The following is a 6312-nucleotide window of genomic DNA, read 5'->3' as shown; positions in this document are numbered from 1 at the left end:
CTCCTCGCGAATGGAATGAGAAAGCATGTAAATTTCTCTAATTCATAATATTCAAAAATATTACGGTACGGATAGATACACATTAATAGATAATAGAAAAAGTTCGGTTTTTTTTATATTGAATTTGTTAAAACAGAAAAATATAATATATAGTCAAAAAAGAAGATCTAGAATATATCCAGATGTGTGTGTATATTTATCTAAATTCTATATTTATAGATAATGTAATCCTTCTTAAAAAAATCCTTATTTTTACTCTTATTGAATCGCGGTAAAGTATTCTAATTCAATAAGAATTTCGCGGGCGAATATTTACTCTTTCCTGTCTTATTTGTTAATTTATAAACTTACCAAATAAGACAATTTTTTTGGTTTGTTCCGCCATCCCACCCAATGAAGTGTTAGGATTCTTTTCAATAAAATCCTATGGAATCATAGGTTCTGTCGTTCCCACTGCTTCTCCTTGAATGGTTAGGTCTGAATCCCGCAACGGAGCTTCCAAAAAATTTCTTTCCGAGTTAATTTTCTCAGTTTTATTAACCCGGGCGGCTCTTTATTATTGCTTTAAATTTGTAGTTCTTGTTTCAAGTTACAATTTTTAATTCTCTATTATTTTTATTATATTGATGCTTTATCACATTGCCTTTTATGATGTAATTCATAGACCATACATAGTGGAATCCTATATCTTATTTATTTCCTCTTCCTTCTTTCTATCATCCCTCCCTTTATCCACATCCCTTTAGTTTTGCTTCACAACCTAGAATCCCTTTTCTTTTTTAGAGAAAAAATTGCAGTTGCTACAACTATATGACACATCTACTCATTTATGATAGAGGTATTTATTCATATAGTGACTGTTTCTTAGTTAGGATCTCGACAATACGAAGCAATAGGTTGGTTATTAGTTAATTTTCTATAATTACTAAGTTTTTTTCTTAAAAAAAAGAAAAAAATAACGAGTCACACACTAAGCATAGCAATTATATTAAATGATTTATCAATTTTCATTAAATCTTATAGAAAGAGGTATAATTTCTTCTTTTGCAGGGATTTCAGGAAAAAAGTCTCTTGTCATTTTTTATTCTATCAATGGACAGAATCCGAAGACAAGATTACTTATTCTTCGTCTACGAATATCCAAATTTTTACACCTAATACTCCATAGATAGTCCGAATTGGATAGCAGCAATAATCAATTTTAGCGCGAATTGTTTGGAGGGGAAGTCTACCCTTTTTAATAGATTCGGCGCGTGCAATTTCTTTTCCTCCGAGACGACCCGCAATTTTTACTTTTACTCCCCTTATATCTGCTTTTTTAGTTAATTCAATGGCTTTTTTCATTGCCTTTCGGAATGAAACTCTATTTTTTAATTGGAAAGCTATATATTCTGCAAGAATGTTAGGCTGTCTATAAGGTTCTTTCACTTTTTCGATAGAAATATTAAATCTCTGGTTTACAGAGTTAATTTCCTTTTGTAGATCTTTCTCTAATTCTTCGATTGCTCCTTTTTTCTTTAATAAATTTGGGAATCCAATATGGATTATGACGTGGATCGTATCGATTTCTTTTTGGATTTCTATATGTGTAATTACTTCGGAACTTGAACCTGAGTCCATTTTTCTATTATGTGTAATTACTTCGGAACTTGAGTCTGATTCTATTTTTCTATTCGAGCCCTTTTTCCTATTCTTTTGTATATAGTTCTTGATACAATCCCTTATTTTTTTATCTTCCTGTAGACCTTCAGAATAATTTTTTGGTTGTGCGAACCAAAAGGAATGGTGTTTTTGGGTTGTACCAAGTCTGAAACCGAGTGGATTTATTTTTTGTCCCATATTTTTCTATTCTATATTTTTTTTTACTGGGAATCGAAATCTTAGATGGATCTAAAGGTTATTTAGATTTCTTTACTATATTTAGTACAATTGTTATATGACACATGCTTTTTTTTATGGGGAAACTACGTCCTCGAGCTCGAGGTCTGAATTTCTTCATAATAGTACTCCTACTGACTTCGGCTTTAGTAATAAATAAATTCGCTTTGTCGAAATCCCTATAATGAGTAGCATTTGCGGCTGCCGAATAAACCAACTTTAAGATGGGATAAGATGCTCGATAGGGCATGAGGTTCAGTATCATAACAGTTTCCTCGTAGTAACGCCAGCGAATCTCGTCAAGAACTCTTTGTGCTTTGAAAACAGACATAGGGATACGTTTTTGTGCTTTGAAAACTCTCTCGAACTTAAGTAGACGATCGGTTGGAACTTTCCTTGCGAGTTTCCTTAGCCCACTTTTCTTCTTCTTTATCCTAGGGATATACTTTACTAGTTTGAAACTTGTCATAAATAAGGTTATTCCCCGCCTACCTTTACTTTATTTTGAATCTTTTTTTTCTTCTTAATCTTTCTATTCAGAATTCAGTTAACGACGAGATTTAGTATCCTTTCTTGCATTTTCATAACTCGTGAAATGCCGAGTAGGCACGAATTCCCCCAATTTGCGACCTACCATAGGATTTGTTATGTAAATAGGTATATGTTCCTTTCCATTATGAATCGCGATTGTATGGCCAACCATTGTGGGTAGAATGCTAGATGCCCGGGACCACGTTACTATTGTTTCTTTCTCCTCCTTCATATTGACCTTTTCTATCTTTGCCAATAAATGATGAGCTACAAAAGGATTCGTTTTTTTTCGTGTCACAGCTGATTACTCCTTTTTTCCTTTTTAAAGAGTGGCATTCTATGTCCAATATCTCGATCGAAGTACGGAGGTCAGAATAAATAGAATAATGATCAATGGAAAAAAGCAAAAAATCCTTTAGCTGGATAAGGGGCGGATGTAGCCAAGTGGATCAAGGCAGTGGATTGTGAATCCACCATGCGCGGGTTCAATTCCCGTCGTTCGCCCATCGCATTATTGCAAATTCCAAAAATGCAATTTTCCATATTCCTAGTTACGTATTTACTTACGGCGACGAAGAATAAAACTATCGCTATATTTTTTCCTTTTCCTAGTTCTTCTTCCAAGCGCAGGATAACCCCAAGGGGTTGTGGGTTTTTTTCTACCAATGGGAGCTTTCCCTTCACCGCCCCCATGGGGGTGGTCCACAGGGTTCATAACTACCCCTCTTACTACGGGGCGTTTACCTAGCCAACACTTAGATCCGGCTCTACCCAAACTTTTTTGGTTCACCCCAACATTACCCACTTGTCCGACTGTTGCTAAGCAGTTTTGGGATACTAAACGGACCTCCCCAGATGGTAATCTTAAAGTGGCCGATTTACCCTCTTTTGCAATGAGTTTCGCTACAGCACCTGCTGCTCTAGCTAATTGCCCACCCCTTCCACGTGTGATTTCTATGTTATGCATGGCCGTGCCTAAGGGCATATCGGTTGAAGTAGATTCTTCTTTTCTCTCAAAAAACCCCTTCCCAAACTGTACAAGCTTCTTCCAAAGCATACGGCTTTCTAGATGTATATGACGATCTCTAGACAGATGGATCTTATATGAATCATATGATGAAGTACCACATGAGTGGATATATAGGAAAGGAATCCAAATCTGCCGAATCGCTCATGTTATGATCTTCTACATCCTAGGTCTCTGCGTTCCGTCATCTGGCTTATGTTCTTCATGTAGCATTCAGATCGAATGACTCTATGAAATTACGTCGATACTTCCACATATTATGGGTAACGTAGGAGACATCCCTATTTTCCCCCGGGGGTCTTAATTACCACTGCTTAGCTTTCAATTTGCCTCTGACCATCAAATTAAATGTGAATAACCCGTCCTCCTCTCTTTGAAACAAGGGGCGCTTCCGGTTCTGTGCGTGCTTCAAACAATTTTGTCTTCTCCATATTACCATATCTCTAGAGCCAATAATTTTCTATGAGGAACTACTGAACTCAATCACTTGCTGCCGTTACTCAACAGTTTTCTGTTGAGGTCTATCCCGTAGAGGTAGTCAAATTGGATCAGTGATCGATTTCTAGGTTTCGTCGTAAACCTAATTGGTTACTTCCAATTACGTAAATCAATAGTTCAAACCGCACTCAAAGGTAGGGCATTTCCCATTGATATAGGAACTTTTGTACCAGAAACAATAGTATCTCCAATTATAGCCCCTCTGGGATGTAAAATATATCTCTTCTCACCATCCCCATAGTGTATGAGACAAATGTATGCATTTCGATTAGGGTCGTATTCTATGGTTACGATTCTACCAGATATGTCTTTTTGATTCCGTCGAAAATCTATTTTACGGTATAGGCGCTTATGACCTCCCCCTCTATGCCTTGCGGTAATGATTCCTCTGGAATTACGACCTTTACCACAACGGTGCCGTCCATGGATCAAATTATTTCGTGGATTGGATTTCACTTGCCTGTCTACGGTTCCCTTGCGTGTGCTCGGGATAGGTGTTTTGTATAAATGTTTCGCCGTATTATTAAGTATTCTCCTTTAGTTTTTTTCTCTATCTAGAAGTGGAATAGAATAACCCGGTTGAAGGGTAATGATCATACGTCTGTAATGCATTGTATGGCCCAGAATAGGTCCTATTCTTCTACCTTTTCCAGGTAGTCGATGGCTATTCACAGCTACCACCTTAACACCAAAGAAGAGTTCGACCCAATGCTTTATTTCTGTCTTAGTGAATCCCGATTCGACATTAAAAGTATATTGATTCTTTCCCAATAAACGAAGACTTTTTTCTGTAAATACTGCGTATTTGATTCCATCCATAAATCGACTTTCCCTCCTATGCTCTGAGTTCCAGTATCGATAAGAATTCGAGTTCTTATTGTTCTTATGTTATGGTATGAATATACCATACCAATTCGTTATGTATGGATGATGGATGAGATTCCATGGATAGAGAGCCAGTTCCAATAGACTTATGGAATGTTCCCGTTCGTGTGCATCCAGCAGGAATTGAACCCGCAAATTTACCAATTATGAGTTGGGCGCTTTAACCATTCAGCCATGGATGCTTAACAGGGATCATCGTACATCGTAAATAACCAATTTTCATATAGAAAGACATATCATAGAAAAATGAAATCGAAAATATTCCGAGATGGCAAATATTCGGAGATGACTATGAAAACACCTCTCTGGATCCTCGAATTGAAAGAGAGATTGAGAGGGATCAAGAATCCTAATTCTCGCTATTTGGAATGGATCCAATTCTATTGAGTCTGACTCATAGTGATCATTTCTCTTTAGCAAAGAATGACCTTGGTTATCAAAGGATTGAACAACCGGGATCCATTTACTTATGATACCTAGTTGGCATTGATAACAAGGATCTAATGAATTATGAGTTTAATAGATCCTCTTTAGCAGAAAGACGTATATTCCTTGCTCATTATCAGACAATCACTTATTCCCAAACCTCGTGTGGGACTAATCGTTTTCATTTACCATCTCATGGAAAACCCTTTTCGTTCCGCTTAGCCCTATCGGGTATTTTAGTGATAGGTTCTGTAGGAACTGGACGATCCTATTTGGTCAAATACCTAACGAAAAATTACGATTTTCCTTTCATTAAGGTACGAGGGCTTCTTATTCCACAAGAACGAAAGCACCTTTTCATTCTTTCATATACTAGGGGTTTTTACTTGGAAAAGACAATGTTCCATACTAAAGGATTCGGGTCCATAACCACGAGTTCCAGTGCACTAGATCTTGTAGCACTTAGCAACGAAGCCCTATCCATTAGTATTCCACATAAGAAATCCATTCTAGAAAAAAATACAATTAGATTAGCTCTTCATAGACAAACTTGGGGTTTGCGAGCCAAGGTAAGATCGGCTCGGGATCATGGGACCCTTTTCTATCAGATAGGAGGGGCTCTTGTACAAAATAGACTTACTAAGTAATAACCCCATAGAATCTATCTATATAAAGATAAAGAGGCAATCGTGTCAGGAAGCGGGTTTTTCTTTGGCCAAAAGGTACTTCGAACTTGGAACGAGCATGAAGAGATTAACGAGACTTCTTTCTCTTTTGAGTTTTTCTGGCGGACCTGCCGCGCAAGATCTTTGGTCTTCCCCTGGAACCGATGAAAAAAAGTGGATCGCTTCTTATGTACTCGCTCAGAATGATTCTTCTCTATCTATAGTTCATGGCCTATTAGAAGTAGAAGGTGCTCTGGTGCAATCCTTACCGACAGAAAAAGATTGCAGTCAGGTTGATAATAGTCGAGTGACATTACTTCGTCGGTCCGAACTAAGGAATCTGTTAGAAATGTTTTGAAATGGATATTGTTCTCTCTTTGATCAGGGATTGCTATATGAAAA

At 37.2% G+C, this 6312-nt stretch overlaps 1 long non-coding RNA gene across 1 annotated transcript; it reads left to right on the top strand.

Moving 5' to 3' along the window:
* Positions 1-1035: 1035 nt before the first annotated feature.
* Positions 1036-4821, top strand: LOC141035378 (uncharacterized). Its single transcript, XR_012197011.1, has 2 exons — positions 1036-3404; positions 4069-4821. It is a non-coding gene; the product is annotated as an uncharacterized lncRNA (long non-coding RNA).
* Positions 4822-6312: the final 1491 nt, after the last annotated feature.

The sequence above is a fragment of the Aegilops tauschii genome, unplaced genomic scaffold (assembly GCF_002575655.3).
Source record: "Aegilops tauschii subsp. strangulata cultivar AL8/78 unplaced genomic scaffold, Aet v6.0 ptg000906l_obj, whole genome shotgun sequence".
Classification (NCBI taxonomy): Eukaryota; Viridiplantae; Streptophyta; class Magnoliopsida; order Poales; family Poaceae; genus Aegilops; species Aegilops tauschii.
The sequence above is the reverse complement of the archived record's forward strand: the minus strand, read 5'-3'. Positions and strand labels throughout refer to the sequence as shown.